We start from the raw sequence: 12,448 nt of genomic DNA, 5'->3' as shown, positions 1-12,448 counted from the left end.
GTAGAACAGATGAATAAATTAGGTTATGCTTTTCATTAGAGAGGAACTCAAGTTTTAGATCTAGTTTTTGGGGAAGAAAGGTAGACTACGGATTGCAATTCAATTGCCTTTGTTCATCAATTCTTGGTAAGTTTTAATGCAATTTCCATCTTCATTATTTCTAATCAATTTAATTCTTGTTATTATTAGTTTTATTCAAGAAATTCAGTTTTATTATTTTGTCTTAAATTCAATTTCAATTATGTCAATCTCATTCCTTGCCTTCAATTTCACAATTGTTATAGTTTTAATCATGCATAGCTAATTTTATTGATTGGGAACGAGGTGAGCCATGGCGTAAAATAGGGTCAATTTTATTAGTATGATTTTCTTCCATATCGATCTTGTTTTCTTTTGATAAACCTTTTTACTAGATTGAAAGATTAGTAATTAAAGTTGTCATTAGATTGGAATTTCCTTTGAGCGAAAGCTTTGAGAAATTCTAGGGAATTAGAAGACCGTAAGGTTACTTTGAGCATTGATCGAAAGGCTTGCTCATATTTCCTGGGACCGTATTATAGGACCTCTGCTACCTTATTGACCTGACCTTAACCATGGTGAACCGAAGTTCCCGATCTTCTTTTTATCTTGTTTGAGAATTTTCTTATTTTGTCAATTAGTCCTTAGAATCAACCAATTCAAAACCCCACTTAATTGTTACTTTTATAGACTGAAAATAGCAAACAAAATTGATCTTGTCTCTCTGTGGCTCGACCCTTACTATCACTAGCTATAGTCTTAGTTTGGATTTATAAATTTAATTTTGATACAAAACGACGGTATCAAATTTTGGCGCCGTTGCCGGGGAGACGGTGTAATTTTGTTTGCTTTATTTTTAGTTTATCTTTCTTGTCTCAAGGAACTTTGGTTCCTTGAGGCCGTTGCTTACTCTTGCTTCTAGTTTTGCTTTTGCACAGTTAGAAGACAGGTTTTTGAGAGGAAGACTTGAGTACTCTCAGTTTTGCAAATATGACTACGATATATGACAATCTTCAGCCAAAAGAGCAGCATATTCCAAAGGGACACGTGTTACCTACCCCTACTACTGGTCACTTCGAATTTCGTTCCTCTTATATTGATTTAGTGGAGCGAAATCAGTTTCCTGGTCTACCGGACGAGGATCCTTTGAAGCATATGAAAATTTTCACAGACTACTGCTGTTCCAATCCTGTATCGGCTGGGGTGACCCAGGATGAAGTAAAGGGGATAATGTTCTTATACTCCTTGAAGGATTCGGCGCGAGATTGGTACCGCTACCTTGATAGAGTAGCAGCTGGAGTCACAGATTGGACATCTCTAGCGTTAGCCTTCTACAAGAAATACTTGCCACTTGCAAAGACATATGCCTTGAGAAGTAAAATTACAAATTTCCAGCAAGGACCTGATGAGGAATTTTGTGAAGCATGGGGACGTTTCAAGAGTTTGGTTAGGGCTGTCCCTCACCATGGTTTCCAGCAGTGGTACCTTTGCAACTTATTCTATAATGCTTTATATGATGATTACAAGGTCATCCTAGATGCAGCTGCGAATGGTAGGTTCCAAAATAATACCGGTCAGAATAAAGGTTGGAACATTATTGAGGAGATGGCAGTCCATAGAGCTGAGTTTGGAAGTTCACGTGGAAAATCGCGAAAGCAAAGTGATGAAATGAGTGCCGTTGCGACACTCATAACTTCTATCACTGTCCGTCTCGAGAAGCTTGAGACCTCTGAAGCTTCCAAGGAAAGAGTTGAAATTCTTGTCCATAATTCAGATGAGACCGCGGAATTGAGAGAAATGATCCGAGCTCTTTGGGTTCAAGTCGCGAAAATAGAAGCAGCTGGAATTGAATCTACAAAGAATTTTGTGAAGCAGTTGGAGAATATAGAGGCTAAGCAAGTGGCCAATTCTTCAAACAAATGTGAGGGGCCAATTGAAACGATTAATGCCATTAATCTCAGAAGTGGCCTCTCTTATGAAGGTCCCGATAAGCCAAGAGGAGACTCGGGAAATGATGAAGAGGCTAGTTTAAATTCTGGTGCGAAAACGAACTTTATTGCCAGTACCAGCGGCCGATCGACCAACAACAGCAGTCGATCGACCGGAATTCCTGAGGAAAAAGTTTCTGACCAGAAACTATTCATGCCCAGCACAAGTGGTCGATCGACCACCAACAGTAGTCGATCGACTGAGGTTCCTGAAGAAACAGTTTCTGACCAGAAACTGTTCACGCCCAACATGATTAGTCGATCGACCGAGCTCAATGGTCGATCGACTGGGACTCCAGTGCTAAACGCAAATCCGTCAACTAGTCTGCATGATTCTACACTTATTGATGATTTAACGGAGGTTTTAAACTTACGGAAGCCGAAGGTTATTGATCCTACGGCCAGTGTTGCAGTCCCGTATCCGGAGCGTTTAAAGAATACTAAGCTGGAGCGCAAGTTTGGTAAGTTTTTGGAAATGGTCAAGAATCTCGAGGTAACAATTCCTTTCACCGACCTAATTACCCAGGTACCCTCTTACGCTAAATTTATGAAAGACATTTTGAATCGTAAGAGAAATTTTCATGATGATGGTAATGTTGCTTTTGTGGAAGAATGCAATGCTCTTTCGCAAATTAATATACCACCTAAATTAAAGGACCCGGGTAGTTTTTCAATTCCCTGCACTATAGGTAACCACGAAATTGGGAAGGCCCGTTGTGATTTAGGGGCAGTGTCAGTGTCATGCCATATTTTGTTTATGAAAGGCTAAATATTGGTAGACTTAAGGTGACCGATATTACCCTTCAGATGGCAAATAGATCGACTCAGAGACCTTTAGGAGTCTTAGAGGATGTACCCGTTCGAGTGGGTAAGTTTTTTATTCCTGTCGATTTCGTTGTTTTGGACATTGCAGAGGACAATCAGATACCTATTATTTTAGGTAGACCATTTTTACATACAGCTGGAGCTGTAATAGATGTCAAACGCGGAATCATTACCTTAGAGGTAGGGGATGACACCATTGAGTTCAGTCTTGCTCGTAAGGCTACTGAACCTACTGAGGATGATACATGTTATTCCATTGATATTGTTGAGAGGGCTGTTAATTATAACTGGAGGGAATCCTTAACCAAGGATCCCTTAGCTGATCTAACCCGTTTAGATGAGTGTGCAGGTAATACAGCGGAGAATGCTGAGGAGCCAGATGCTTTGGTAGCCTCAATGGAGAGCTACGAGCTCATAGAGGAAGAGGATGAGATGCTCTTAAGCCTGGCCAACGAAAATTTGGTGAACATTTGCTATACCATTGAAGCTGATTCTGCCTATGTTGTAGAGGTAAAGGTGCCAGAGCGTAAGCCACTTCCTCCTAATCTTAAGTATGTTTTTCTGGATGATACGGAGCAGTACCCAGCTATTGTTAGTGCTAAGCTTAATGATGACCAGGTTTCTGCTTTGATGTGTGTGCTTAATAAAAATAGGAAAGCTCTAGGTTACACTTTGGATGATATTAAGGGCATCAGCCCTGATATTTGTATGCATAGGATAGAGCTGGAGGAAGGCCACAAGCCTTACAGACAGGGTCAACGCAAGTTGAACCCGAAGATGCAGGAAGTTGTTATGGCCGAGGTGATGAAACTACTCGATGCAGGTATTATTTATACAGTTGGCAACTCCAAGTGGGTTAGCCCAGTTCAGGTAGTTCCGAAGAAAGGAGGGACTACCGTGGTTAAAAATGAGAAAAATGAATTAATACCAACACGAGTTGTGACAGGGTGGCGGATGTGCATTGATTATAGACAGTTGAATGCCGCCACCAAGAAAGACCACTTCCCCCTCCTTTTTGTTGACCAAATGACTGAAAGACTTGCTTCTAACAAATTTTTCTGTTTTTTAGACGGATATTCGGGGTTCTTCCAGATCCCTATTCATCTGGATGATCAGAGTAAGACCACTATTACCTGTCCACAGGGTGTTTTTGCGTACCGCAGAATGCCTTTCGGATTGTGTAACGCCCCAGCTACCTTTCAGAGGTGCATGATGGGGATTTTTTCTGATTATATAGAGAATATTATGGAGGTATTTATGGATGATTTCTCAGTTTATGGTAATGACTTTGATCGTTGTTTAGCTAACCTTGATAAAGTCATGCAGCGTTGTATTGATGTTAATCTTGTTTTAAACTGGGAAAAATGTCAGTTCATGGTCAATGAGGGAGTTGTGTTAGGGCATCTGATCTCTGATAAGGGTATACATGTTGATAAAGCAAAAGTGCAGGTGATTGAGCAATTACCTCCTCCCGTGAATGTTAAAGGAGTGAGGAGTTTCCTTGGTCATGCTGGTTTTTATCGGCGTTTCATTAAGGATTTTTCAAAAATTGCTAAACCACTTACATAATTGCTCCTTAAGGATGCTGTCTTTGAGTTTACTGATGAGTGCATATCTACGAGTTAGTTTTTTACCCGTCGAATTATACCCCACTTTACAAATCCTTTACCACTAGCTTCTGTGAGTACCAAAAATAATATTTATAATACCTATTAAAACTAACAGAAGCTAGTGGTAACAGGGTCGAACCACAGAGAGGCAGATGTAATTATTAGTTGTCTAAATTTAGTCCTAAAGTAACAGTGTGTGGGGGTTTGCTTTGATTTGGTCTATAGCTAAAGGCAATGAAATATAAATTAAACTAAAGAAATGTATTAAATCAAAAATAAAGAAGGGTACTAGGATGGTCAGTTCACTATAGTTTCGGCGGCAGCATACTAAGTAGGTCTAAATCAAACACATGAGGCGGGAAAACAAAAGGTCCTCTAGGTCCACTCTTATCAAGTAACATCTTTCGATCTCGCTACGGGTCCCTAATATCACTAATACTGACTCTCGTCCTGAAAAGTGACTAATAACCTAAACTTTACCTATCTTTCGATCTTAGCATAATTTAGTCATTTTAATTGGTAGTCTAACAACTTTCCCTATCTTTCGATTTAATGGGTCGGTCAATTACTAAGCATTCAACTAGTCGCGTGCACTCGATTCGTCAAATATAGAATTTAAAACAATTAAAACGAAGCAAAACCTCACGTGGTCAGTCGATCGACCAGGGAACCCAGTCGATCGACCGGCATGCGATTCAGGTCACTATTCTACTGCCGCCTAATCTACAGATTCCTTACATCCTAGCACGATGAATTTAGCTACTCATGATTATTACGAAAACAACAACAAGATTGATGAAATAAACTACTGAATTCATGCTTGAATTAATATAATAAAAGACTAGCATAAAACGATAATTATGGTTTTGGGAGATCTAACTTGCAATCCTATACTACGAATGGAAGCAACAAATTGAATAATAAAATAGAAGAATACCGTGTAAAGGATTTGTAAAGGGAAGATCAGAACCGAATGCAAAAACCGAAACTTTATTAAAGAACGAACTAAACTATGAATGTTGAATTGTATTTCGAACTGTGAATGGTAAAACCTAGATGAAAACTGAATGAAAAACTCTGTAAACCTAGCTTACGTTATATAGAATACAACGTAGTTCATATTCCAAAACCTAATGTACTATGGGCTTCAAATTCCTCGATCTTTTAATTCACGTCTGAATCACGGTCTGGTCGATCGACCATGTTGCTCAGTCGATCGACCAACCTACGCTGAGCAGTAGCTTCTGATCTTCGTGCCTTGGTCGACCGACCAAAGGAATCAGTCGATCTACCACTGTAGCTGGTACTTTGCTTCAAAAACTTCGTGGATTAGTCTTTCGGGCCTCGAAATGCGAACCAAGCTCGTTCCTTGAGTAAAAACTTCACGTCGAATGCAATGCAAGATACTCGGGGACGGATTTAGCTAAATATCTACTCATTTCCGCATAAATCTGCAATATTACATAAAAATACGAAAGTAGACGAAATGGGGCAAATAGTAGCATAAACTACACAAATGAGCTCTGAAATGCGTGTAAAATGCGGTGTAAAACATCATATTTAGGACACGCATCAAATTTCCCCAAACCAAACCCTTGCTTGTCCCCAAGCAAGAACTAGACTCGATCCTAATACCTAATGTAACTAGTTCAATCTCAGAGCGAAATGCAAACCGTATAGCCTAAACCAATTTAATGCAATAACCAACAATCAATTAGCGTATGAATCATGCAAAACGAGTTATGGAGTTGTTAAAAACTGCTGAACCGTCAACTGTAGAGACTTATCAAATTGGACTCTCACAGGTCGCTCAAATCACTCAAATAAGCACAAGGTGAATATATGTAATGATAGAAAGAAGTAATATTGTAAAGACGCTCACCTAACTACGACCTATAAGAACATGCCTGCGATTTAATATGAAAGTAATCTCTACAACCATACATATGCATCCCAACCAATCAAATGACCATGACACATGCCGAGGTATATATGGATATGTGAGGTAATGGGTAAGAAGAGGCAAAGATAATTATGGGAGTGTGGAGGTACAGGTGATCAAGCTAGTACCTAAACAGAACCATATGACAACATCCAACTTCTTGCTCAAAATTCAATAAAACCGGTGCTAATGATTGGCACAAATCTCGCAATCTCCATAAAACTAAATCAATCAACTCCCCATAATATATAAATGCAACATGGGAGCAAAAATCGCCAATTAAATAAGGACTTGAATCATGCGAATTGATTTTTCTCTTTCGGGCGGCAGTCGATCGACCGTTTCAAACAGTACATCACTCTTTTTTTTTCTCTTTTTCGAATCATTTTCCTTCTTTTTTTTTCCTTTTTCTTTGTTTCTTTGTTTCCTTCCTTTTTCATCTTCCCATCAACATCTCAAAAGAGCATATGCCACCAAAAACAAAGTAACAATCCCAACAACTAAACTACTAGCTTGACAAAGGTAGGCTATGTGTAGGATGTAGTAACGGGACAAAAAGGCTATTTTTGGCAGTGTGGAGCTTATGGGCAAAATGAATAAAGGGAAACCTCTACCACATGTGTCAACAAACCACAAACCGAATGCATACAGGTATTAAGCAGATTAAGTTCATACTTATGCAAGTTAATGTAACATGTCTCATAAGGAGTACTACTCACATTCCTAGATGAACTGGTCATGGATGTCACCAGTTACAGGCTCTAAATCTCAGAAAATGATGTAGGGTGCCAAAATTTTAAGTCAAGTCTCAAGTTCAGCAAAATATTTAACGAAAAACTCGTAGACTATGCATATATGATTCTACTAATAACATGTCGATTAGCAAGGCTTAGGCATAAAACAGATGCAAATGCAATGTCATCATTGAAATACAACCGTTCCGACTCGACCTATATGCTAATATAAACGTACATTTTTTTTGAAAATTTTGAAAATTTTCATTTTTTTTATTTATATTTTTCATTTTTTTTTCGGATTTTTGTATATATATAGGGAAATAAACAACAATGCAAGACAAAAATGTAAACGTGAATGCACGCAAATGAAATGCAACGCAAAACCCTTAACTTCCCCAAACCAAATCGCACAATGTCCCCATTGTGCAAAATCATATAATGAAGTAAAAAGCGAAAACGGGAATTTGCGAGAAAATTAAGTAAACAAGACATGAAGTGAAGACATGGAGACTCACAAGACTTTAAGCGCAGCAAAATGAAACCTCCCCAAACCAGCGTGATCTAGGAGGTTTCAGTAGCCAGCAGTGCTACTAATAGATACCTGAAAAGACAACAATAGCACGCATAAAACCGAGAAAACAAAGTTGGGACGGTAAAATTATGCGCAAAATGAAGAAAACAGAAGAAATCAGAAATTAAGCGGAGAATAAAAGGAAGGGAATACTCCCTTGACTCCGCAAATTGACCAAACACAGCAGGGGAATGATCCAAAACAGGTACATCAGCTCTGGGCGGTCGATCGACCACATCACCTAGTCGATCGACCAAAGTGAACAGCAACAGGAGCTTCTGGAACTCGTAGCCCAGTCGATCGACCATAGGAGGCAGTCGATCGACTGGAAAACCTGATGTAACTTTCTGATTTCTTCGAATTAGCTCACTAACTTGAGCTAACATGGTCTATATACCTGTAAAAACACATGATAACGCGCCCAAAATTGCGCAAAACCCAAAGCAATAGTCAAAAGTGTTTAAAAACCCGAAACAAACTTAAAAGAGCGAAGTCTCGCGCACACGAAAAACGGTAAATAGTCTTAACAAAATAATAAAATAAATGGTTTATGAAGCATTCGATCAACTAGTAGTTGATCAAGAACGGCCACGGTATGGCCCACTTGGTTGGCTTCTGGCTACAAGAAGTAGCCTCAACAGTGCTCATCTTCTCAACTGCACTCTTCTCAACTCCAACATCCGCAGAACTCAACGGATCAACATGTCGGACATCTTCCCATTCAATGACCTCTTCGGACTCGTCGGAATCCAGATCAGACTCCGTTGCTTTAACTGGCTCATCTTCGGGCTCATCATCCGTGCCATAGCTAAGGCATCCTAGACCGCCTCTTTGAACTATTGGCTCCTTCACAGCTGGAGCAATATGCGGCTCTTCCTTCCCCAAACCAGCTCCTCCAATATCTAAAACAGAAGAATCGTCCTCCACTTTGCTCCCAATCTGGGGCGGAGGGGTTACAACAGGAATAGGCGTAGAGACAGGCATATCAGGAAGCACAAAATATGATTTCTTTTCAGAAACCGTGTTGCAAGTGACGGGCCACATGGGGTCTTTCTTCCTAGCCGTCTGGGCAAAGACAATGGAATGCTTGCCTACCTTAAAGGTCAAAGTACCCGAACCAACCTCAATAACTGCACCAGCAGTGTGCAGGAATGGTCTACCCAAAATTATAGGAATGTGGGTATCTTCGGGCATATCAAGTACCACGAAGTCAACAGGGAAAAAGAACTTCACTATTTGCACGGGAATGTCCTCTAAGACTCCTATTGGCTGGACCGTAGAGCAATCATCCATCTGTACGGTCATATTGGTGACTGCAAACCTGTTCAACTTTAACTTCCTAGCAAGACTCAAGGGCATTACACTAATACTGGCTCCTTGGTCACATAAGGCTTTCTCAATAGGAAAGGTGCCAATATTACATGGGACTGAAAAACTACCCGGGTCTTCTAGCTTAAGGGGTGGAGTATGGGTCAAATAAGAACATGACTCCTCAGTTAGTGCGACAGTATGCACAGTTTCAAGTGACTTCTTTTTAGAAAGTAATTGCTTCATAAATTTCATGTAAGCAGGCACTTGATTGACTAATTCAAGAAAAGGAACTTGTACGTTTAAACTACGGACAACATTTTCAAATTTATTAAACGATACCTGTTCCTTCGTCGGCACCAATCTCTCCGGATAAGGGGCTGTAAGAAGTAACTTAGCCCTCTCCTCTAGATTTCTCATGCCTGCATCGGTGGACTTAGGCTGAAAGTCCAAAACCTTCTCCTTGTTGTAGCTTGACCCTTCTTCAGACCGTCTTAAATGTGACCATTAATCGACATAGGGTCGTACTTCGGGACCGGAACTGACCCATTAGCATTTGGGTCTTGCCTCAATATTTTCAGGGCAGTCGTACCCCGAAACAAATGATCTCTAAAGTTATTAGGCATTGGAGGACGAAAAGAATCACTTTCAGTAGTGCTGTCACTCGATCGGCCGAGTTGGTCAGTCGATCGACCGACTTCTACAGGAACAGTAGCTTCTGGTTGTCGCAGAACGGTCGATCGACTGGGTATGTCAGTCGATCGACTGACATACCTGCTAATCGTCTTTTTGTTGCTTTTGTTCGTCACTGCCTTCTCCTTGCTTGGTTCCGCCTCATCCTTTTCAGTGACGTCCTCAACCTTAATGGGCCCATCAAGGGTAGACCCACTCCTCAAGGTGATAGCATTAAGGGTCTCTTTTTGCTCCGTTTGAGTCGGTAAATGTCCCGGAGCTCGAGTTGTATTCTTGCTAGCCAATTGGGCAATTTGGCTCTCTAACATCTTCATCCCGGCCTCTCTAGCTTGGGACTCTTTCAGCAACAGGTTTTTCAACTCAGTAAATTCGGAACCTTGTGATTATTGCTGCTGCTGAGGGTTATACGGAGGCTTTTGATATGGCTGATGCTGCTTATGAGGGGGCACATAAGTCAGCAGTTGCTGCTGCTGTGGAGGTTGAGTCGGATTCAAGACATTTTGGCTACTCCACCTCAGATTTGGATGGATATTCGGCTCATAGTACGTGTTTGTCTGCCTATAATGTTGAAAGGCAGCACAAGACTCAAAGGGACTAGGACAATTTTCTGAAACATGTCCCTCAGCTCCACATTTTTTACAGACGAAAGGACCGTCTGAAACAGCATTTACATGGTAAATCCCTCCTTGTGAAGCTCCTCCCAACTCGTACTTGTCAAATCTCACCGTGAGAGCTTCTAATGCAGCTACATAAGGAGATTCAGCAGCTATCCTTTGATTTCCCCGGGAATTCCCATACTCAGCTTTATGGGTGGTCAAGTCATCAATGATCTTCCACCCCTTAGTCTCTCCCATGTTCTCCTGGAATCTGCCACTGGCTGCCGCATCCAGGATAGCTCTCTGATCGTCATAGAGCCCATTATAAAACTGATTGCATAGGCTCCACTTCTTAAACCCATGATGCGGAATGGTTCGCACCAGCTTCTTGAAACGGACCCATGCCTCATGAAAGTTCTCATCAGGCCCCTGTTTAAAGCTCGTGATTTGAGCTCTAATGGCGTTAGTCTTCGAGGCAGAGAAGTACTTCTTGTAGAATGCCAAGGCCAAAGAATTCCAATCGGTGATCCCATTAGCAGCTCGATCCAGGTCTCTGTACCACTCTCTTGCAGCATCACGGAGTGAGAATATAAACATTGTCTATTTCACCTGGTCCTGGGTCACACCGGTCGGTGGGGGTATAGAGCAGCAATAGTCAATAAATATATCCATATGCTTGGCTGCATCTTCATTTGCAGCTCCCCCGAATTGGTTCCTCTCAACCAAGTTGATATAAGAAGGCTTCGGTTCGAACTTTCTATCAGCTCCTGGTAATTCGAACCCCTTATATAGGTTCGCAGCTGTCGGCTCCGAGTGACTGGCTATAGTTGGTTCTTCAGCCATCTCTAGAAAATCTGGAGAAGTGACTGTCTCAGCTGATGAAGTGGAAATGGGATATGAAGGTGGATCCTCTTCAAATAGAGCGTTCTCGTAGTAACTAGACAGAGTACTCAACTCTTCCTCTGTCGGCAATACCCTAGATGATCGCCTCAACTCGCGCAAAGTCTTCTCAATCTCAGGATTGAACGGTACTAATTCACCACCCTGTGACCTGCGCATAAGAAGAAACTACAAAAAGAATATGAGAATAGTTTAAGGAACAAATGTCCCTTAAACTAAGAAATAGACTAAAATAAAACAACTAAAAATTAGAACAATTGCCTCCCCGGCAACGGCGCCAAAATTTGATACCCGTCGTTGTGAGTACCAAAAATAATATTTATAATACCTATTAAAACTAACAGAAGCTAGTGGTAACAGGGTCCAACCACAGAGAGGCAGATGTAATTATTAGTTGTCTAAATTTAGTCCTAAAGTAACAGTGTGTGGGGGTTTGCTTTGATTTGGTCTATAGCTAAAGGCAATGAAATATAAATTAAACTAAAGAAATGTAGTAAATCAAAAATAAAGAAGGGTACTAGGATGGTCGGTTCACTATAGTTTCGGCGGCAGCATACTAAGTAGGTCTAAATCAAACACATGAGGCGGGAAAACAAGAGGTCCTCTCGGTCCACTCTTATCAAGTAGCATCTTTCGATCTCGCTACGGGTCCCTAATATCACTAATACTGACTCTCGTCCTGAAAAGTGACTAATAACCTAAACTTTACCTATCATTCGATCTCAGCATAGTTTAGTCATTTTAATTGGTGGTCTAACAACTTCCCCTATCTTTCGATCTAATGGGTCAGTCAAAACCTAAACATTCAACTAGTCGCGTGCACTCGATTCGTCAAATATAGAATTAAATCAATTAAAACGAAGGTAACACCTCACGTGGCCTGTCGATCGACCAGGGAACCCAGTCGATCGACTAGGTATGGCGGTCGATCGACCAACACGCGATTTCAGGCCATATTAATTCTAATGCCGCCTAACTACAGATTCCCTACATCCTAGCATGAATAAATTAGCTACTCATGACTATTACGAAAACAACAACAAGATTGATGAAATAAACTACTGAATTCATGCTTGAATTAATATTATAAAAGACTAGCATAAAACGATAATTATGGTTTCGGGAGATCTAACTTGCAATCCTATACTACGAATAGAAGCAACAAATTGAATAATAAAGTAGAAGAATACCGTGTAAAGGATTTGTAAAAGGAAGATCAGAATCGAATGCAAAAACCGAAACTTTATTAAAGAACGAACT

General features: G+C 40.6%; 2 non-coding genes across 2 annotated transcripts; one reads left to right on the top strand and one right to left on the bottom strand.

Annotated features, from left to right (window-relative positions):
• Positions 1 to 1,381: 1,381 nt before the first annotated feature.
• Positions 1,382 to 1,490, bottom strand: LOC141615797 (small nucleolar RNA R71). The gene has a single exon (XR_012530193.1). It is a non-coding gene; the product is annotated as a small nucleolar RNA R71 (small nucleolar RNA).
• A 9,153-nt stretch (positions 1,491 to 10,643) lies between these two features.
• LOC141616001 (small nucleolar RNA R71) lies at positions 10,644 to 10,750 on the top strand. Its single transcript, XR_012530382.1, has one exon. It is a non-coding gene; the product is annotated as a small nucleolar RNA R71 (small nucleolar RNA).
• The last annotated feature ends 1,698 nt before the right edge of the window (positions 10,751 to 12,448 follow it).

This window comes from Silene latifolia, chromosome 11 (genome assembly GCF_048544455.1).
Source record: "Silene latifolia isolate original U9 population chromosome 11, ASM4854445v1, whole genome shotgun sequence".
Lineage (NCBI taxonomy): Eukaryota > Viridiplantae > Streptophyta > Magnoliopsida > Caryophyllales > Caryophyllaceae > Silene > Silene latifolia.
This window is presented reverse-complemented; position numbering and strand designations above follow the sequence as displayed.